The 23,268-nt window shown below is 45.8% G+C and overlaps 1 pseudogene; it reads left to right on the top strand.

The window, feature by feature from the left end:
- Positions 1 to 2,734: 2,734 nt before the first annotated feature.
- Positions 2,735 to 20,842, top strand: LOC136638586 (zinc finger protein 180-like; annotated as a pseudogene).
- The last annotated feature ends 2,426 nt before the right edge of the window (positions 20,843 to 23,268 follow it).

The raw sequence follows: 23,268 nt of genomic DNA, 5'->3' as shown, positions 1-23,268 counted from the left end.
CATTTATGAGTCTACATCCATTCATTGCTGCTGTACTTACTATGTTTTTGATGCGTTTCTGTGGCAGCATTTTGTAAACTTGCAGCTTGGGGTGGGGGGTTGTGACAGAAAACCACACTATTACTTTATCTCATCATCCTAAAGAGAGAAAGTGGGGTGGGGGAGATACATAGAAAGAGAGATGCATTCCTTACTGATTCTATAGGACCAGAGAAATAGCCCAATCCTACCTAAACTCTTGTGCAGTGATGCAGCAGTGCTGATGTGGCCTTTGCTGCATCTCACAGGGGACCTTTGGCTGCTGAAAGTAGCCCCAGCAGTTGCTATGGATCACTGGCACAGGTCCACATTGACCTGTGTAGGTGGATCAAGGCCAGGAAGGGGGTTTGGATTTGCCACTGCCAAACCCATCCCCTCCTGAGTCCAATCCACCCATCCCCCAACCCATCCCCCAACCCATCGCTTCATGATGACTTTCATTTCACTGATCTAGGGCTTATGGTGGTGGATCGCAGGATCCGCCACCATAAGTCCTGGATAGGACTGAACAGTAAGACACCTAGAACCTTTTCATACATGTTGCTGCCAAGCCTGGCCTTCCCATCCTCTCTGATGTACCTATGTGCAAGCCTCTACATTTGTTTCTGTTGTTGTTCATCTTCCTCACAGCTATTGATCTGTCTAAGCAACTATCTCTTACATACGTACTTGGCTACAGAGGGGGAAAATGTAAACAGTGAGGCCAAAAGGCATGAATGCAAGCCATCTGTGACATTGCTATGCAAAGCTCAAGTGTATACAAGATAAGATCAGTGACTAGACATCAGTTGTAATGGGTCCACACTTACATATACATTTGACATTCTCAGAGAAATGTCATAGATCCAGTGCTGATGTTGGTGGGCTGGCAGATGGGTCCATCATGAATGCTTCCTTAGCCCTGATTGTCCTTCTTCCTGTTGTGAACTGGTTGCTTTGACCCAGAGGAAGAAAGAATGCATTGAAGGCAATTAGGAAGAAGTGCCTGTTTGGATGCCATCTCTCTCCCTGGCAGGTGAGGAGCTAGTAGCAATAGTGTTGAGAAGGAAGTGAAGGAAAGAGTCATATTATGCTAGAAATACCAGCTGAAAGTGGTTTGTCCAAAGGCCCCCCCCAAACCTGGAGCCAGTACTGCACAGGCTACTTGCATTTCATTACTGCCGCTCCCCAATAACTGCCTAAATTTTTATCCTTTTCAAATTAAAATCTGAAAGAGAAATGAGTTTATTTTAATTGCAGTTCTGGAAATGAATGCCGATGCAGTAATGTAATTAGGAGAGCTTATTGCAACAGTAATTAGCATGCAATCAGCTTTCAATATACGGCATATTTTACATTTTGAAATGTGAATTCTAAAATTCCCAATCTACCCATCTAATTAAAGTCTATTTTGTATTGGAAAAATAATCTATATACAGAAATAGAAGAGGGAGAGACTCCATCTTTTTGCTGTTTTGTTTCTTAAAAGGAAAAAAAAATGCATTGTAAAAATGTAGCATAGTGAAAGGTCAAAAAGGATAAACTGTAGTGGCTTGAGGTGTCACCTACCTGTGGAAGAACAGGAAGGACGAGTGTGTTATGCTTCCTGTTCATTATTGTGCAGTGGCTGCCATATTGGAAGAAGCACTTGTGTTGAGTAGACTGAGAGCACAATCCTATGCTTGTCTACTCAGAAGCAAGTCCCATTGCACTCAATATGGCTTACTCCCAGGAAAACGTAGACAGTATTGGGCTCTGACAGAGTACTTCTCCACAGCACGCAGGCTGGTGCAGCACATGCTGACCAGTGCTAGCTATCACAAAAGTGCCATAATGCACTTTGTGATGGTAGAGCAGTTACCAGTGATGGTGTGAAGACCGGTGCCGGTTTGCACATGCCAGCAAAGGGAGCAGTGCACACCGGATAGGGTAATATCTGTGCTGACCAGCGTGGAGGCAGAACGGGGGGAGGGCGGGCAGTGGTGTAACAGGAAGGGACGGGTGGCAAAAGGGCAGGGTGGGCTGATAGGGTCTAGAAGAGGGTGGGACAAGTGGCAGCTGTGCATGCCATATCCTATTCCCCTTTACCGGGTCAGACCAGCCAACATGGATCCACTTGGACTTGCACTATCTATTTAGCTTGTGCAGGTTCAAGTGGACCCATTGGGGCAGCTGGGGCAAGGGGACAAATATCTTCTTACCTCCAGCCTTCCAACTTCCCCCATAGGATGTGTATACACACACACACACACACACACACACACACACACACACACACACACACAACACACACATCACTCTTGCTTTCCTGCCATCTAAAGCCAATCTCTCTTTGGCACAAAAATACCAATGATGAATAACACCATGGATCATCCATCTCATGTAATGCATTGTGGGAAAGAGGGGATAACAAATTTGTATCAGTTTGACACAAGGGAAGAAGATGGTAGAAGGTGAAATGTGACATCACTCCTCTTGGCTCCAGATATGACATAAGGATGTCAGACAGGTACCAGCAGAAGATGGAAATGACATAGATTATATCACTGAAAACGTTGTACCTTTTGATAGGTTGATATCAAAGGTTGATATATGTAAAAGTCGCATTTGGTGGTGACACAAGGAATGCAGAAACAAGTAGGAGGTTATGCAATGACACCCATATACTGAAAACAGGAGGTACTGAAACGGTCAAAATGAGCCTTGCAGCCCGAACATGTGCATGTCTACCAGCAATGGCAGTGCGTGGCCAGAAGGTGAGGTGGTGACGCCCCAGCGGAGTTCTTTGAAAAGTGCCATTGGCACTACCGCAGTGGCTGTGATCATACAAACACAACCCAAGCGCTCCAGCTCCTCAGGATATGTGGATAAGCTAGAAAGACGCTGCCTGGTTGACGTGCTTTTATTGCCCATGATTCATGTGAGAGTCTGCAAGCGTGTATGGGTTCAGAAGGGAATAATACCAAGAAAGCTCAGCTGGTAAGTAACACATAGGTTAATGGGAAAAAGCTTTCTTTTTTTATAGTGTCAACTGCCTTCCCTGCCCTAGGACAGCCATTTTCAACCACTGTGCCATGGCACACTGGTATGCCACCAATGGTCCCCAGGTGTGCCACGGACGTTTGGTGCAGGGTAATTTATTAATAGTACCATTGGGGATATGAGCCCCCCACCAACAGCAAGGTGTGCCTTGCCAATTGTCCAAAAACTGATGGTGGGCCTTGACAATTTGAGTACTTTGTCAGTGTGCCATGAGACAAAAAGGTTTGAAAATCACTGCCCTAGGAGAACCATCTGATACCTTCCTTTATGATGGTCCACCCTCAGATCAAGTCTGTTTGCATTTTGCTTCTGCTTTGTTTGTTGTAAGGTGATTTTTCTCTCCTCTGTACCCTAGAAATGTTTTTTTTTTATTGGGCCATGTATAGTTTTTACACTAAGGATTCCTTAAAATTGCTACTGTTGCATGATGCCTTTAGGGCACAATCCACAGTGCTTGCTTGGCCGGCGGAAGTCCCTTGTGTTGGATGAGTGTCAAGAAAGTGCCATAAAGCACTTTCACGCCACTCTCAGGGGAGATAGGCCGGCGCATGGAAATGCAGCGGCCTCCCCGCACTTGGGCCAACTTTGTGCTGGCCAAACTCGGCCAATACAGGAGTCATGGGGTCATGGGGAGGGTGGGGAGGAGGAAGAAGGGAGGCATTCTGGGGCAAGGGGAGGGCAGGTAGTAGGCGTTCCCGGGACAGGCAGGCAGGGAGCTGGAGGAGGGGCCAGGATTCGGCACTTGTGTCAGATCCTAACGCCATTCCCTGGCAGTCCGGGCAATCCCAGGCTGCTTGGATTTGTGCCGCAGATTTTGGTGGCACAGATCTGAATAGCTCTATTGGGGCTGCTGCGGTTCTCCCAGGGGCAAGGGGAAAAGCCTCCCCTTGCCTCGGACTGAGCCACAAGTATCCCGAACCTTGCGCTGGATACAGCGCAAGGCCTATCAGCCTGCCTGTTCAAGCACAAGTTAGGATTGCGCTGCCCATTGTTTTCTTATAAGATAAACTGTATATCTTCAGATATGCGGTCAAAATTCAAATTTTTAACAAAATCAGTCACAGCCCAATCCTAGCCTGCGCTGGAATAGGCAGGCCAACTGCCCTGCGCCATATCCAGTGCAGGTTAGGAGGTGGCGGAGTGCATGTGCATGGGTAATGACGGTGGCTTCATCTGCTGACACCTATATCACCTACCTAGTGCACTTTTAAAATGATTATAATGTATATTGATCATGTAAATTTTGAATAAAAACACATTACACAGAAGTGCCTTCTGCACTTCTACCTTTGGAAAACAATGAAATTCATGAAAAATAAAGCCATTTTCACCCACCTCTTGCTATACATCAGGATCAAATTAAAACAATAATAAAGTACAAATAAAAAGAGCACAACCACGTATACTCTTCTGGCTCATAACATAACCTCAACCCTGTGTCCATTTACTTGCATTTCACACTTCTAGATCATTTTTTTAAAGCAATACTAGCACGCATCTTGTACGCTTGTTATTCAGTTCATGGATGCAAGAGGGATTTCAGGGTCACAAGGCAGAACTCTGGCTTCTTATGGGGTTTCATGGTCCAGCAGGCTGTTTATTTAAGAGCTGCAGGGTGCCATTTCAACATGCAAGACTCCACACTAGAGCTGCAGAGTGAATGATATGGGAAAATAATGGAGCAGCCCAATCCTATGGTTCAATAAAAGCAAAAGATGAGGAAAGATACACTTATTTCTATTCATGTTACAGTCACAGCCAGGTGCCATATGAGATATTGAGCCTGTTGTGTAACAGACTGAGCAGATTAGAAGTCTGACATTGAAACAGATGTAAGCAGTGAGAAAAGGGGAACAGAGTATCAAAGTAGACAATAGCAGAGCTAGAATGGGTTCTGCTAGTGTAGTCAGGTCATGATCCACCAGAGAGGTGCAGAAAGGATGTAGGTAGGTTTCTAGGGTGGCCAATCATTGGACAATGTGATGCATATAGGAGTACACTCTGTACAATTATACTCTATAGCAGGCATTCTCAAAGTGTGTGCCATGGGATGTTCCCAGCAGCCCCTCCTACTTGTTCTTTGAATGCCACCATATTGGATCTTGCAAAATCTCACTTGATTTGGGTGCCACCATCTTGGATCTTGAGAGATTTAATGAGATCCAAGATGCAACTCAGCCAGGAAGAATAGGCTGTGGGGACGTTGTGATCCAGGCAAGTTTGGGAACCACTGATCTATGGTATTTCAGTCCATGCAGTGGTAGCGTCCACAGTATGATATTCATTCTGCTTATAGTGATCTGAGCAGGCACATAAGTGGAGCTCCCCCCCATCCAGACACACAGTTTCTTCTCCCAAGCTTTCAAGAGGAGTCTTTCCATGATGTTGATCAGGGAAGAAAACTTCTGGTCAGAGAGAGTGAGCTGTTCATTGAAAAGTGGAAACTAAATGAAAGGTAAGCAGATGCTGGGAGAAAGATCTCTAGTTGTACATTTTCCCAGAATAAACAAATCCCATCTTGAACAGTCCATCATGAGGAAATAAGATCTGATTTGACCCCTAGCGTCTGGGGTTGCAATGCTATGCACACTTGAGCATTGAACTCATCTTGAATGCATTGGGATTTCCTTCCAAGTAAACATGCATATGATTGAGCTGTACTACCCACAGTCTTACTTATGGATGCTAAGTCTTATAACTATTAGTCTTTTTGAAAACCAATTAAGGGTCCAATCCACAAATGTGTGTGCGGGTTCACTGCAGGCACACACTGTCGCAAACGTACCATAACGCATGTTTGCAAGCCCTTACCGTGCGACCAGCACAGGGCTAGCTCTGGTGCTGGGCCCGCTTTCTGCCACCTGGCAGTTGCCCGAACTGCCAGGCAGTGAAGAGATGAGTGGGGGCATGGGGGGATATGGGGAGATGCATTCTGGGGTGGAGGAGGGGAGGAGAGAGTGGGAAAAGCATGGAAGGGGGAGGGAATGGGGTGGGAGAACAGCAGGACCAGTGCAGCTCAGCTCCATTGGATCCTGAGCCCTGTGTCGGGCTGCACAGCCTGACATGGGACTCTTAGATTCTGCGCTGGCTCAAGAGCAGCCACAGAAACGAGTAGCCCCATTGTGGGGCTACTTTCCTTACTCAGGGGAAGGGAACGAAAGTCCCCTTCTCCCGAGAAGAGGGCGGCGGTTGTCCAGGGTGCGTTGGATGCTCTGGCAGCCATTTTGGTGCCATGGGAACCTTGCATGTCAGGTAGCTCAGGATTGGGTTGTAAGGCTGCAATCCTATTTACACTTTCCTGGGAGTAAGTCCAATTGAATTTAATGGAGCTTCTGAGTAGGCATGCATAGGATCACACTCTAATTTGTTTGCGGCATAGCAGCAGCTTGGACGTGGTTAAGAGGACAAAGCCAGCTGAATTATAGGGAGGCCAGTGACACTGATTGTTCAGGCACTAGGCCAGAACCCTGGGTCTGATCCTCAGCTCACCAGCCAGGGATCATCCAAGTTAGAGATTTCCAAGCTGAAAGACTCCTGCATTCACTTATTCTGGGGAAAGTGCCCATTTCTACAGGGGTTTTGCACATTTGATCTCAGCCTCTATCAAGTATAAGCTGCCTGCTATTTTGATATGCAGCCCATACCTATAGTTTTCCTGCTTTTTCTATCTCACACAGTGGGCCGAATAGCATTTATGACACCTGCTGAGGACCAGAAGTGATGTCATTATGCAGGAAGTGATGTCATTAAACAGGTCATAACCAGAAATAAGCACTTTTTCTCACTTAGGAACACATTAGCTGCAAATGACAGAAATATGCCAATCTAGATCATATTTCGAGACATGGGAGAGCCCAATTACCATGTGGGCTACCTTTCAACAGTGACACCTCAGCACACGTCAGCAGTGGAGAGCCCCAGGGCCAGATAAAAAGCTTCTCCAAGCCTCGTCTGGGATCCAGGCCTTATGCTTGACAACCCTGCTTTAAACCCTCCTTTGAGTTCAGTCTGGGCAGGACTAGCAGTTTGGAGACAAACCAAAATCAAAGTGACACTTCAAGAATGTGTCAGGCCAAGCCTGGCATTCAGGCACCTAATTTCCGATCCGTCATCCTGCAGACCTGATTTGCTCATATTCTAATCTGGAGGCATATTCATTTTCCTGTCATCCTCCTCATCAACTCTGGGGTTTTATTCTCATCCTCTATCCAATAACAGATGGTACTTTACACTGAGTTCTCTTCAGGAATTTAATCCCTTCACATTTTTTTCCCCTCCATTTGTCAAATCTGTAGATCCTATCTGTACATGGTTTGACTCTGATTATATGCACAAGCCATATTCAGACTGCTCTTTCATGCTCAGTCTGTCTATAATTCTGAGCTGGCATACCATGCATTATAATTTGAGGATATTCAGTGATGGAACAAGAACATGATTGTCATTTGTGCCAGTGGTTCAGGATGACCAACCCTCCCAAAGCATATGAATGCCTACTCATTAATAAGTTCGGCTGTTCTGAATGACTTCCTGTGGCTTTATTCTCTTTCCACTTTGAAGAAATAAGCTTGTTGGGCAAACTGCACAGTTTTAGCATCTCACTAGAAGAACTTGTTGATGTCTGCCAGGATTGTCGTTTGAGATGTATTGTAGGGGGTGGAAAGAATGACCCTCATTCAGATTGGTCAGTATAGGCTGTTGATCTAGCCTACAAAAAGTGAACTGAAGCCTCCCTCAAAATTTGTGAATGCTTACCTTGTGAACAGTGGCTCAGAGCTGTCTTGGGTAGTTGCCACCTTCTGTTACCTAGAATGAAATGCAACCACTCTTGAGTCTAGTGACATTGGCAAAGACATTGCATCCTAGGTAAAAAAAAAAAAAAAGATGGTAGCAGCCAATGTGATTGCCCACATCCACTGCTGTTAAGGAGTCCACCAAGTGCCCCCATTAACCAGGCCCTGCTCATTCTGGACTTAAACCATTGACCTCAGACATGGAGAGTGGCAACCCTAAGGAGAGAGAGCTGCTAGTTATACCAAAATCTTCTGCCAAAGGAAGAGGAATCTTTGAGGAACCTATACGGGAATGTCAGTGCTTGCCTCAAAATTCACTGTATGGGAAATCCATTGGCTACTCTACTCATCAACCTTGCACATTACATTGAGAGTTTTATCACCAGCCCCAGACTCCAGAGACACTCTGGTGAGTGAAGATGCTAACCACAGCATAGCTTGACTGTGGTTTGCATCACTGTTTCCTATGGGTCTCAATTATGGATTTGTGGAACTCTCCTGAGGAATGTTACTTTGCTTTGCTTTTTCTGGATATTTTGCCCAATGAGGAAGCTTCAAATTGCCCTGAAATTTGCAAAATATGTAGCAAAATTGGTGGAGCTCAACTTTGTGGCACACCTAACATGGTTGGTTTGTTGTTATGGATTGGCAATTGAAGTAGTTAAAGGCCCAATCTTATTTGCGCCGTATACTTCCAGAACTCTTGATCCAGTGGCATTAGGCCCTTTATAGCTATCACAAAACGCTACGTGCCATATGGTGTGGCATGGCCACAAGTGATGAGCAGCTGGGTCCATGTGCCAGCAGATCAGGTACAACCACTGATAAGTCAGTGCAGGGGGTTGGAGGGAGGTGGGGAAGGGCAGAATGGGGAGAAAAGCGGCAGTAATAGGGTGGAGAGAAGGATAGATCAGGGCACGGAAGGTGGTATCATGGCTGTGGTGCATGCTCATATCCTATCCCCTTCCCGGCTTCCAATCTGATCCCCCAAACTGGCTTCATGCAGACTTGCACCCACAATATAGCTGGCACAGGTCTGAGCAGACCCAGTGGGCTGGCATGAGCTTACCCCGGGGCAAGGGAACAAGTGCTCCATTACCCTGAGGAGGTCTCCAGAGGCTGAAACTCCCTCACAGGATCCAGAGCATGCCACATTGGCCCAGCTGCTGCATCATCACATGGAGAGTTAAATAGGATTGGGATGCCTATTTGTTGAACAATACAGACGTTAGTAATTTTTTTCATCTATGTGCAGTTTATCAAACTATTCACTGCGTTGAAAACAGACAGGATTTTCTGCTTTATATAAATTAGTTATAGAAACCATGTAATAGAAACAATATGGAATTGAGCTTGATTTTTGGGTAATGCCACATCCTAACCTCTGTCCTGAGCCTGAAAGCCCTACACGGGGCAACAGTTTCTGTGCCAGCATTTGAGCTGGTCAAGATCCAAGTACCCCATTGGGCAGGCTGGGGCTTGACACGAGGTGAAAGAACAAATGTTCTCTTACCTTGAGGAGACCTCAGACTGCCTCCCGGCCTTCATGGGATATAGCAGCAGCCGTTTTGCAAGACGGCCAGCCTGGTTAGGATTGGGCTGTGTAGCTCATCAAATTACTACAAATCAGGACCAATATTTTGCATTCTATAATGGGAAGCTGTCAGCTTGGAAAGCTAGTAGTTGGAATCACAAACTTCTGGCAAGGATTTTTTTATAGTCTGTTTTCCAAATTACACACTTGGCAAGCATAAGAATGTTCCCCTGGTAGATTTTTAGGAGTTGGAAGTGCTTTCTTTTTATTAGAAAATGTGCCTTTTGTCATATTTTATATCCAAATAAAATGTCCAGCATCTTAAAATTGTTTTTCTTTAATACAATTAGAGGTGATACTATGATTGAGGTGTGGAGGACCAGAACAATGTCATCAGGATCTTTTTCTGTGAATAGGTATCAAAATGCTAAACATAACCCCTGAGATTTGTCTTGGTGGGCCAGTAATCATATTTACGAGCAAAGCAGCAGTGAACCTTAATATTTCTCCAACAAATGCAAATCAGAATGCTGGATGCAGCTTTTTACATCCTCTGTTTTTTTCCCATTTGGGTTTCAGTGAATTAAACACACATACACACACACACACAGAGTCATATATACACACATTATCCAGCATTTTATGACACCAATGGAGCAGATAGCAATATCTGTATGAAAACAGAAAAGCAATTTCCAAACGGACTTCTCAGAAGAACATAAGAACAGCTCCACTGGATCAGGCCATAGGCCCATCTAGTCCAGCTTCCCGTATCTCACAGTGGCCCACCAAATGCCCCAGGGAGCACACCAGATAACAAGAGACCTGCATCCTGGTACCCTCCCTTGCATCTGACATAGCCCATTTCTAAAATCAGGAGGTTGCACATACACATCATGGCTTGTAACCCGTAATGGATTTTTCCTCCAGAAACTTGTCCAATCCCCCTTTAAAGGCATCCAGGCCAGATGTCGTCACCACATCCTGTGGCAAGGAGTTCCACAGACCAACCACACGCTGAATAAAGAAATATTTTCTTTTGTCTGTTCTAACTCTCCCAACACTCCATTTTAGTGGATGCCCCCTGGTTCCGGTGTTGAGAGGGTAAAGAGCATCTCTCAATCCACTCTGTCCATCCCCTGCATAATTTTGCATGTCTCAATCATGTCCCCCCTCAGGGGTCTCCTTTCTAGGCTGAAGAGGCCCAAATGCCTCAGCTTGTTGCCCCCCTAAAGCTTGATGCCCTCTAATTCCCTGACTGTGGAGTTTTTCAGTAGCCTTTGGTGAGGGACCGTGTCGAACGCCTTTTGAAAGTACAGATATATAATGTCCGTGGGTTCTCCCGCACCCACATGCCTGTTGATCTTTTCAAAGAATTCTAAAAGGTTCGTGAGGCAAGACTTACCCTTACAGAAGCCATGCTGATTCTCTCTCAGCAAGGCTTGTTTGTCTATGTGTTTTCATAGTCTATCTTTGATGAGGCATTCCACCATCACCTGGAATAGGCTGACCGGCCTATAGTTTCCCAAGTCCCCTCTCCTTCCCTTTTTAAAGATCGGTGTGACATTTGCTATCCTCCGGCACCGTGGCCATTTTTAGGGACAAGTTGCATATTTTAGTCAAGAGATCAGCAACTTCATTCTTCAATTCCTTAATAACTCTTGCATGGATGCCATCAGGGCCCGGTGACTTATTCATCTTTAATTTGTCATCCTCATGCCTTGACCGGGGGCTTACATGGCTCATCCCAACCTGTCCTTCATCAGGCTGTGTTACACTCCAAGGCTGGAGATAGATGGTCACTTTTTCAGCACGTAGAAGATGCTAGCTACAACAGGGCATTGTTGCCTCTATTGTGTGAACTCATGCCACAGTTCTCTCTGCAAATGGGTGTTTCAAAACCCCGCTAAACCTGCTGGACCAGACATGACAGTGGGGCAAAAGAAATGTGTGGGTATAGCTCGGGACCCAATGGCTCTATTGTACAACTCCCTTAAAAACCAGGTAAGAAAGAGTATAAGATCATAGAAAACCTCTGTACTGGTTCAACAGCTGTGCTTTGTTAGGGGTTCAGTGGACAAACTGTCCACTCGGCAGCTGTCTTGGCCCAGTCCAGTCACTAGCCTTGTAGCTCAGAGGTACTGGCAATGCTTCTTCCTTGCTCTTGAAAAGGACTTGGTTGTCAGCCAACCTTCACTGGAGTGATGATGGTTGGCAACCTTCAGTCTCGAAAGACTATGTTATAAGCCTACAGCACCCGGTATTCCCAGGCGGTCTCCCATCCAAGTACTAACCAGGCCTGACTCTGCTTAGCTTCCGAGATCAGACAAGATCAGGCATGTGCAGGGTAACAGTTGCTGCACTGGAGTGACTGAAACAGATCATAAACCAACTCTCTGCTAGCTTTGCCAGCCACCCAAACTGACGTTAGATGCACTCATTTAATGCTTCCGTTAGTCACCTATGATATTTCACTTATCTTTAGATAGCAGACATCCCCACCCCACATACCATAAAAAAGGCATCATGGACAGCTCCCCACAGTTTCAGCTGTGGTTTGCCATGTGGCAGCGGGTGCAGCAAATGTTAGTTCAAAGCCCTTGTTGCAAAACTGTGTGAAGTCCCTAAAGCAGCCGGTGCCATGTTCATGACGGATGTATCTCAATTAAAATGGCTTCACTGGCTTCTTGTGGTACTCAGGCATAATTCAGAACGATAGTCCTTATCTGCAAAGCCTCATGTAGTTTGAGACCAGGGAAAATGGGAAACCCATTGAGCAGGTTAAATTAATAAAATACCTGGGGATGATTTTTCACTATCAAGGTGGCTGTTTGGCCCATAAAAACTATGTCAGTCAATCAGCACAGAAAACATCTAGTGCCATTTATCGTTTTATTCATTCAAAAGCACCAAATTTCTCCCTGCGGCTTTAAGGCTGCATAATGTTAAAACCAGGCCCCAATTGCTTTATGGTTCTGAGATCGCCCCATACTTAAATACCAGGTCTCTAGAGGTGATCCAGACCAAATTTTTGCATCAACTGATGTATATTCCCCGATGTGTGCCGAATACTGTGGTTAGGCTGGAATCCGGTACCCCAAGTACAGAGATGTCGATGTGGCTAAATGCCTTGCATTATTTTTTGAAGATTCTCTTGAGACAGGACAGCTTTACTCATTTGATCTTTTTGGATCCTTTTGTAGGCACCTGGGAAGAGAAGTGCCTGGACTATTTTAATCTTTGCGATCTCTCCCCAGAGTCTTTAATGATGATGAGCCCAGGAGAAATTTTGCGTCAGAGGTTGGTGAAAGAAATTTTGCGTCAGAGGTTGGTGGACCTTGAAATGAGATCTGCGAGAGCCAGACTTTCTGCATATGTTTTTCTTTGAGATCATGCTGAGCATGCTGGAAGCTAAAACCCAAATAGCAGCTCTCTAGTGCTTCTAGAAGGTTAAAAAAGAACACAGGCTATGAGATCCCCTTGCCGGAGTAAAAGCACTTTGAAACTTTTGGTCTGAGCAAAGGAGAAATGACCGTCTGTGCAGGAGAGACAGAGAAAGGGGAGAGGGATGAACAATGGCAGATATAGATGTTTTAATGATGTGTAAAGGGTCTGCTGGTCTTAGGTCTACATTTCCCAAGAGGCCTTGCTGTGACTTGGGACTCTGACCCTGAAGGGGGGGGGGAGGCCTTGCCAGAGGGCCAGAGAAAGGAGGGAGTGGGAAGGCTGAGCCCAGTGAGAGAGGGAAGGCCTGAGAGCAGGTGTGTGGAGGAGGTCCGGTCAGGGGTGAGAATGGCTGGCTCTGGATGCAGAGGGAGGAAGGAGAGACAGAGCTTGGCTCTAAGATTGCATGGGCTGCACTGGGGAAGCCCAGGAAAGAAGGGCCTGCTGGACTCTCTTTCTGCTCCTGGGGAGTGAGGCCTTATTGAACTGGTGGCCACAGTGCCTTATGCTCCTTAAGGGCCTTATGCACCCCATTTGGGGATCCTGTTCTTGTGGCCCCCCCCCAGGCCTGACCTCTTAAACCATCAGTCCTCATGAGGCAGATATCAGGGTGATTGCTGGAACCCCCCAGCAGTGTCAGTGCAGAGAGGCAAAGCTCCTCTTCTAACCCTCCTCCCAGCCAAGACTACCTCTGCATTTGAAGATAGTCAGCTTCTAGACATCAGGATTAAGGGTCACAACGTTCCTCCCTGAATCTGCCCAATTTTTCTGCAGCTATCATCTCAACTAGTGGAAAGGAATTCCAGCATGTCGGTGAAGCAAGTATACCAAGGTTAAAAGCCTCATATAGGTCGCCTTTCTCTCCCTGACAGGTAGTAGAGAATCAAAGCAAAACAAACCCTGTGGGCTCATCCAGGCCAGGTAAGGGAAATTTTCTCCCAGTCTTTATACTTTTCCTTCAGAGCAGTTTCTGCTCCCCTTTCCTTTTCACCTGTTAGCTGCTTGTTGGTGGCTGGAGTCCCCTTATATAGTTTCAAAGGGAGTGTGTCAGAATAGCTGTAGCTTCCCCTGGCTGTCCTCCAAGAGCCCAGGCCCAAGGAAGAGTGACTTCTTCCTCTGGCTACTGGATTCCTTATGAAGTTGGAACTTGCTCATATAGAACATATAGGGATGAAAAATGTCTGTATTTAAGGGAGAGGTTGGAGTGCAGAGCAGAGAAGGAGGAAAGTATCCCAGACTTATATCAGGGAACTGCTGTGATGGCTCTCCTTATAGGATCTTGGGTACTGTGGTTTTTAGAAGGCTCTGAGAACTAAATGCCAGAGATGTTGACTGATTCTTCAGGTCCAATGTTGTCTGATGAAACCCAGGCCAGTAGCATGACTTTGAAATTGGAACTGAGATTTCAAAGGCCTAGAGGAAACCCCCCATTTTTAATTGTCGGAGCAATAACTCACGCACCCCAATCAATCAGATCAGACATTTGGAAGAAATATGCTTCATGCATGACTACAACCTTGCTTACACAGCACATTTGACTGAGTGAGCAAAAGCCACATTCTGGGAGCTTCCTAACTTTGAACAGAGAGACCTCTGAAAACCATTGGTGGCCTCACCAGCCTCATGGCTAAATTCAGTCAAGGAACCTACATTCATATAGCAGCTGGCCTCTAGAATTAGCTACTGCACCCTTGTTAAATTGTAAAACAATACCAGCACCCATTTAAGGCTGTGGATGAGCCATTGAGGGCCAGAACCAGGTTCCTTGATGAGCTCACTCCATAAAAGTGATGTAAACCCTAGGTGAAGCGTACCCCCTTAAACCCTAGGTAAACCCTAGGTGGAGTGCTGGGTCCCATAAATCAAACTTTGGTTCCTTGCAGTGTCTCAAAGGAAGCATGAATGGTGTTAGGAGAAAAGTTTATACCTCTCTGTACTGTCAATGACAAGAGAGTTTTATGTCCATGTGAAAGCCAGCCCTATCCTCTGACAATTGGCTGTCATGGCCCTTGTAAGCTGCACATCCATCTACTGAAAACAGCTGGGTGCCAACTACAGTGAGCTTTGCATTACCTTTAAATTGGGAATCCAAGATGCAGGGTCAACTGAAGTGCTAAACAATAGTAAAAAAGAAGCTTGTCTTGAAGCACCCCTGACCCTCCCCCTAACTGCCCACTGCACTGCTTTACCTGCTCCAATAGGCCTCAAGGAGCTGCTGATGTGTTCATGGAGCCTTTGACTGTTTCCGCAGGTGGCTCCATAGTACACAATGACAACAACATCACAGTGGCATTTATGGAGGTGGATCAGAGATTCACCGCTATATATGCCCAGTTGGATTGGGCTGTTTGACAAGTAACTTCCTGATTGTTCTGCTTCCCCTCCCCTTCTTTCTCTCTCTCAGTTTGCTGACTTGTCATGGGATTCCCCAGCAGACTGTCAGTATTTTCCCTCCTGCCATTGCAACTCCAGACGCTTGAATTAGCTTAACCCAGTGGTTCTTGGGCGTTTTAGATCACGACCCACTTTTCATGATGACAATCTGTCTGGGACCCACCAGAAGTGATGTCATTTACCTGGAAGTTATGTCATGCCCGGAAGTGGCAACATCAAGCAGAAAATGACATCACTGTGATGCCAATGCTGGAAGTGATGTCATTAAGCAGGAAGTGACATCACTTCCAGGTTCTCACCTAGGAACTCATAAACTTCAAATGACAAGAGAAAACATCCCAACACAGAAGCTTTTCCCAATTCTCTGTCCCATGCTACTATTCCTACCAAGCATTCCACCTGTAAAATTCAATATACTTCTTGTAATGAGGTGTGTGTGAAAGGTGTGCTTGCTTCCAGCTAGTGTTGAGCATGACACTGATATGTTTTGAATATCCCCATCAGTGTTCATGGCATTAACTAACCTAAAGCCTCCTACAGCTAGAGTGAAACCAGACTTGTCTGTACAAGGCAGGAGTCTTCCATCTTACCTAGCCCTCAGATCACCCACATGCTCAGTCCACTCACCCAGAGGAAGATACGCTTCTCTCTCTCTCTCTCTCTCTCTCTCTCTCTCTCTGCAAGACTGATGCAGGCTTGGAAAATGGCGGTGCCCACTGCCAGATTCCAAGATGGCACCGCCCAGCTCATTTTGCCAATATCCAAGATGGTGCCTCCCAGTTCATTTTGCCAGTTTCGAAAATGCCACCGCCCAGCTCATTTTGCCAGTATCCAAGATGGCATCCCCCAGCTTTTCGCGACCCACCCAAAATCGGGTCGTGACCCACAGTTTGAGAACCTCTGGTTTAACCCTTTGTTTTCATGTTTTTCCGTATATGTTTGAGTGTGCACGCATGTGTGCACTGGATGATGGTGTAATTTTAGATAGGCAGGAATAGTTTTATTTACCTAAATGGGTAGACCCTTGTTCAGCCCCAGGCCTCCTTCTGGGCACATTCCCGTTTTGTACTGTAGTTGTGTTTGCACAACATTTGTAAGAGGTTGCGGTTTAAAACAAAACAAAACAGCCCCCAACAAGCCTTCAGAATTTTTTCTTAGTAAACTGAAGAGATGAAAGTATTTTTCTGCATTTTGTTTGCAGAGTATTATGGTCTCCCACTTTTATACACCAGGAGGGCAAAAATAACTGTGTTGCATCTGGAGGGTGTTCTAAGGGTCAGAGAGGTTGAATGAATGAGCCCATTCATTCATTTATTCACACATCTAAGTTCCATCTCTAATTTATTTATATAAATTTTATATTTAAATTTTTTTTCCAACCCTCAAAACTGATCAAACTGACATTTGATGCGGCCCTCTGGACAAAAAGTTTGGAGACCCCTGGCTTAGCTATTATAGGATCTGGCAGAGGGAAGCCCCGGGATTGGGCTCCTGGAGTAAAAAAGTTTTTTTTTTCCCTTTTTTTTTACATTGCTATTACTGAAGCAACAGCAACTTAGGACCCAATCCTAATCAATTGTCCAGTGCCCTCCTCCAGTGATCAATAGTCACAGTGGCCTCCTCAAGGTATGGGAACATTTGGGGCTGCACTGAGGTTGCACCAGTGCTGGAAAGTTGGATAGGACTGGGCCCTTAGGTATTTAGTGGGACACCTTAAGGAAACCCTTTGAGTAATTATAGTGCTGGTTGGACAGGGGGTGGCCACTGGGAGAGACTCACAAGATGGAAAAGGAGTAAGACTTTCCCTTTATTTGTCCAATGTCCTCTGTTCATACTATTATTTGCTATTGTACGTTGTACGAAAAACTAGGTAGTCTTTTTATTTCATTTAAATCTACGGGCCATTGTTCAATATGTAGCAGCTGGCTTAAAGAGTCTAAGGGCACAATCCTAACCTTGTGTTAGGCTGGTGCAAGTCCCTTGCACCAGCCTAGAAGGGTCGCAAACGTGCTGTAAAGCATGTTTGCGCCTCCTTGGGAACATGCTGCGCCAGCGCATGGAGGTGCACTGGAGTACAGAGGCTGCATCCAGCCTCTATGGCGGCTTGTGGAGCAAACCTTGCGTTGGCCAAACTCAGCCAATGCTAGGCTCTGGAGTGGGCAGAGGGGAGAGAGACATTCCAGGGTGGGCTGAGGGCGGTCCTGGGGGCGGGCGGGTGGGGAGTGGGAGGCTGGGCTGGGAACTGGCTGTTATGCTGCATCCCAATCCCCACTCCTGAGTAGTGTAGAGCGGCTGTAAGCCACTCAGCTTTCCTCGGGCTTGTGCCACCTCAGGGGGTGGTGCAAATCCGAGGAGACCCATAGGGGATGCAGTGGCTTACCCGGGGGTACAGGGAAGAGTTTCCCCTTACCTCTGGCTGAGCCACTTTGGCACCCTGTCTTGTGCTGGATACAGCACTGTAAGACTTTCCCTTTATTTGTCCAATATCCTCTGTTCATATTATTATCTGCTATTTGTAAAACTTTCTGGTTTCCTTGAAGGCAGCAAGTAGATTCAGAGCTTGTAGACTTCCTCCTTCCAATGGATTTAGTATCTGTACATGTGCTAATGTTGTTCCCTGCATTACTGTTGCTTGGCTGAAGAGAAGAATTATGGCTGGCGCTAATAGAGGGGGTGGAGAATGTCTCCTGCAGGGTGTCAGGCTCATGGAATATAAGGTTCAGGTGCTTAAAAATTGTCAAGACTGTTTTCCCAGTGCAGATACAGTGATCTATCAGTAATTTCAGTAAAAGGTTATTGGAATGTGATGGGCCTTCTGTTTCTGACTACTCTTCTCTATTTTGAGAAGTGTGGTTTGACACAGCATGATCTGCACTGAATGCTTCTGGGGCTAAAATAGAGGTATGTCCCTGTATTGCCTGTGATGTCTGAGTATTATTCCCCACCTCTAAATTCACATATTTATTTGAAGAAATAGGATTAGAGATCTCACTTACAGGGTCCATTCAGGAGGTAAGGTCATCTAAACGGAGTTGTTTTGCCGACTTGATTAGGGAACAGGGTTCCGAGTGAATCCTCTTGTTGCAGTGACCCTTGGGGGAGCAACCAAAGCCCAGGGGTCAGGTTGCTGGATATAGGTGCGAGAGCAGAAGCAATGAATGGTTAGACAGAAAATCAAGAGACAGCAGACATATTGAGGGTTGAGAGTGCAGAGAGAGAGAGAGAAGCTCATTCTACTAGCCTCCTCCTGCATTTTTATTGTACTTGCAACATTGCTACAAGGGAGGGTTTGCCCGCAATTGCCATCGCACCAAGGCTTTCTGTGTGCTTCTGCTTAAGCACTTAAAAACACCATATTCTCTGTCTCTTCTTTTTCCCATTTGGGATTCCTTAAAAACCTCAGGGCTCCGCATTGAGAGTTGATGCTATTTGCAGCCCCAGGAGTCCCCCGCTGTAGTCTGGCATCTGGGGTGTTCTCAACGGATCGAACAGGTGATCCCTGGGCTATGATCCACAGCCTAAGAACCGTGGGCAAAGAGCCCTTTGGTTCATGCCAAAGGCCCATGCATGTACTAGGCATGCCCAGTGCTATTAGGCCAAATCCTAACCAATTTTCCAGCACTGGCATAGCTGTGCCAAAGGGGCATGTGCTGCATCCTGCAGTTGGGTGGCACTCACGGAGGCCTCCTCGAAGTAAGGGATTACTTGTTCCCTTACCTTGGAGCTACATTGCCCTTATGTCGGTGCTGGAAAGTGGGTTAGGATTGTGCCCTTACATACTTGCAGGGCAAGCAGATAGGCAGAAATAAAAGTTAGCCCCGCCTCCAACTTGCCAGCTGAGACCACTCAGTTCCCAAGCAGCTCCTTCAGCTTCTGGGCAGTCCCAGTACTATTAGATACCTGCAGGGCAAACAGATAGGCAAAAACAGGTTGGGAGTGCCATCATTGGAAGCTGGGATGCTGTAGGCCAAAGAGCACCTGAAGAAGGAGGTGCTGCCACCAACGCTGGTATCTAGCCATATGAGCCATCCCTGTTCTTTAAAAGGGCAAGGCAACATTTGTCACACTGTGAGACCTGAAGAAGCTGGGCTGGCTGACTTCAAATGGGGCTAAGTGGCTAGTGTGGGTGGTCACTACTCAGGCAGTGGTTGAACACTTTAGGAAAGTTGGAGCTGCTCAGAAGCCATCCCTGACCTGTCCCTCAACCAGAGGAGGTCCCAAGGGGCTGCAGGGCATCAGAAGAGAGGAGAGGCCACCACAGCCTCCAGATGGGCTTTTCAAAGTGCTATCCTTGCCCACTTTGTGTCTGTGGGGCTGAGCCTACAGCTCTGCTGCCTGTGAAAGCTAACCCCAACCCTGGGGTCGAAACCAGGGCTCAAGATGACTCTGCAGCATCCCTTGATCCCAGGCCAAAACCGGGAGCCTTACTGCCCCACACTGCCCCATGGGGACCCCTTGTAAGTGGGGAAATGAAACAAAGGAATTACTGTGAGACTGTAAGGTGGGCTCTGTGACGAAACAGAGACCTGGCCGTCCAGCTGAATGCAAAACTACTGACAAAATTAAACCACCTTTGAGCATCTGCTCCTTCTCTGGATCCTTATCCAGATCCCCGGCGATTAGGGGGACCTCAGGAGGATGCGGCCACACTTCACAGACCCCCATTAGACAAACTGCTTCTCCCTAACTCAGTGGCACTGGGGATGATGGATATCACACTTCCTCAACTAGTTGCAGTTTCTTCTTTTGGTCTCATACTACATTTTTTTTTTTCTTATTTAAACACTATCTTTTGGGACCAGATTGGAAGAAAGAGGAAGCTGCCTCAGTCTTCCCAGCAAAGAGCCCACGCAGGCGAGAATCCCTATAAGTGCCAGGAGTCCTTCAATCGCAGTGGCAATCTTAAGATCCATGAGAAAACCCATACTGAGGAGAAACCCTATAAGTGCCAGGAGTGTGGCAACAGCTTCAGAGAACCCATCTTTTAATCCATCATAGAATCCACACAGGGGAGAAACCCTATAAGTGCCAGGAGTGTGGAAAGAGCTTCAGTCTGAGTGGGAAACTTAAGATGCATGAGAGCACCCACACAGGGGCAAAATAGTTTAAATGTCAGAAGTGTAGAAAGAGCTTTTGTTGGAGTTGTGACGTAAAGCTCCATAAGACAACCCACACGGGAGAAACCCTATAAGTGCCAGGAGTGTGGAAAGAGCTTCAGTCAAAGTGGTAGCCTTAAGATCCATGAGCGAACCCATACTGAGGAGAAACCCTATATGTGTCAGGAGTGTGGAAAGACCTTCAGTATCAGGGGCAGCCTTATACTCCATCATAGAATCCACACAGGGGAGAAACCCTATAACTGCCAAGAACATGGAGAAAGCTCCAGTCTGAGGACTACCCTTAAGATCCATGAGAGAACCCACACAGGTAGAAACCCTTCACATGCAAGGAGTGTGGAAAGAGCTTCAGTGCTAGTGACAACCTTATACTCCATCACCGAACCCACACAGGGGAGAAGCCCTATAAGTGCCAGGAGTGTGGTATGACATTTAGTCGGAATGATGGTCTTATTAGCCACAAGACAACCCACTCAGGACAGAAACCTAATACAGCTTAGGAACATTAAAATTGGTTTTATGCTCTGTCTGACAACAAAAGCTGCATCTATTGTTTGCATCAAATGATGTTTGAAAAATGCCTGCTATGTCTGCACTGTGTATTTTGAAATGTAGACCTTGCTTGTTTTTGTTTTTCAAAAAATAAATTGTGTCATAATTGCCCTGTCTTTATTTCCTGGAGTCCATGGATTGGGCCTTGCACTTTCCCTGATCAGAAGGTCTCCTGCAGACCAAAGGGATTCCACTTGGGGGCCTAACCGGACCCTTGGCTCCTCACTGAGATCTTTGATAGGGAGAGGGGTGGCTTCTTTGTTCAGGTTTCCAACTGAATGAGGAAGACTGAGGCTCTTTGCTGATTCCTCTGAGGCTGTATTCTGAAGCTTCTGGAAATGCTTCTGTATATAATCTGAAGCATCTGTCTTTTTCACAAGTTGGTTTCCAGCACCAATAACTATAATACAGTGAACCCTCAATTTTACAGACCCCCATTTCACAGACTTTAAAAATGCACTTTTTTCTCCATTAAAAATTAGTCATATACATTTTGCAGATGCATGTCACCATTGGCTTTAGTGTATTTGGATTGAATGGACTTTCAGCATTAACTGAACCCTTTCTATTATTCCATTAAATAGAGCGTTCACTGTATTACTAACTTCATTTGCCATCCTTATTAAGAACATTTATAACATCCTAATAATGGCTTGCCTATACTTTTGCTTGGTTTTCACAACTAAAGTAACACTTAACTTTGTATGATGTTGAGTCATTTGACCCTTTCCTAAACTGTTATGCAAATGCTACCCAAACCAGGCCAGATTGTACCAGTGCTTTTAATGTCCTTCAAGGAGCAGAACAGAAGTCATTGTCCACAAAGCAATAGATGCAGGAGGAGGATTTGGAACAAGTCAGCAGATATTTATGACCCAATTCTCTCCCCTGCTGGTGCTCATGGATGCCAACTCGGAGGCCACTTGTATCCTGTGCAGTAGCAGAGAATCAGGCAAGTTGGTAGAGATAAGTTAAGAAAATTTTTACTTCCTTCTCTGGAGGCTTCCTGATTCCCTATAGGACTCCTCAGATCAATGCCAGCTGTTTTGCTGGCATAGATTCTGAAGAGTGTCTGGGGCATGTCTGGATTGGGCTGTGGAGATAGGATTTGGCAACCACTGCAGCTACCACCATTTCACCCTCAGTTCCCCCCCCCCCACTGCCAATTTACACCAGATGATGACCAGTCTGTAGAGCACTGCTAGTGGCATAAAATTCAGGGTGTCTTACACTGTTGGCATCTTCACAGAATGGCAGAACGGTTGCCATGATGTTGGCCCATAGGATATGCTGGTGGAACTTGGGGGTTTTCAGTGTATCCTGTAGATAGTTTGGTCTGTTGGTTATTTTAAAATATATAGCCTTCTTTCTCCTCTGAAGTTGTTCAGAGCAGCTAACAACACAAAGATTCATCAGTGTCAAAATATGATGAAGAAAACAGCAGCTTAAAATGCAATGAGAATAGTTCAACTGTTGAAAATCGGAGGAAGATCCATCACCCTTTTGCCTGTACATCCCCCCAAATGCATGGGACAAAGCGTTGTGAGTTTTTTGCACAAAAGTCTGCAGTGACAACTGTGTAACTTAAAACTCAGCCCCAGGAAGTGCAGATTCCTAAACTGCAGGAGGAAACTGCTGTCCCCTACCTAGCCTTTTTGGTACCAGAGATGATTTCTTGAACTATTTTCTATTAGTCCCATGGCTCTCAAACTCTTTAGCACCTGGACCCACTTTTTAAAATGACGCTCTTATAGTTTTACAAAACTTTTAAAAAAGATGATCTAGAAAGAAATATTTTTATTTATTTGCAAGCAATATTTTATTTATTAAAAAAAAACCTTGATCCATTCTTTTTAGCCATTAGCCATTAGATAATTAGGCAACCCTATAAGTAGTTCCAAGGCATGAGACAATGGCATCGTTAGAGGGCTGTGGGGGCTGTGGACGGTCTCTGAGTGACGGTCTCTGGATGGGTGACACCGCTACTATCCAAAATTGTGAAAACTTGGTATTTTTGAATAATACTTGCACGTTATATAGATCATTAAATTGGAATGATTGAATTCAATCATTCAGTGTGGAATCTCATGAAAAATGCAGTGAAACCAACCACTTTAAAATATCTATATTCTGTTAAAGTGATGGACAAATAAGGGAAACACAACTACCCTATGTAACAAAAAATGGATTTTCGTAATCAAAACTGATCAATGATTGACCTGACCAGCATCTGACAGCCACCATTCTCCTCACAAATATACTTTTTCCTCCCTTTCAAAACACAGGCAGGCAGGCAGGCACTCTCCTCTGCTCCCCACAAGTCCTCTCTCTTGCAATTTAAGCCAGATAGGGCTTCAGGGGGCAGCAAGTTGAG

Source organism: Tiliqua scincoides, chromosome 2, assembly GCF_035046505.1.
Source record: "Tiliqua scincoides isolate rTilSci1 chromosome 2, rTilSci1.hap2, whole genome shotgun sequence".
Taxonomy (NCBI): Eukaryota; Metazoa; Chordata; class Lepidosauria; order Squamata; family Scincidae; genus Tiliqua; species Tiliqua scincoides.
The sequence above is the reverse complement of the archived record's forward strand: the minus strand, read 5'-3'. Positions and strand labels throughout refer to the sequence as shown.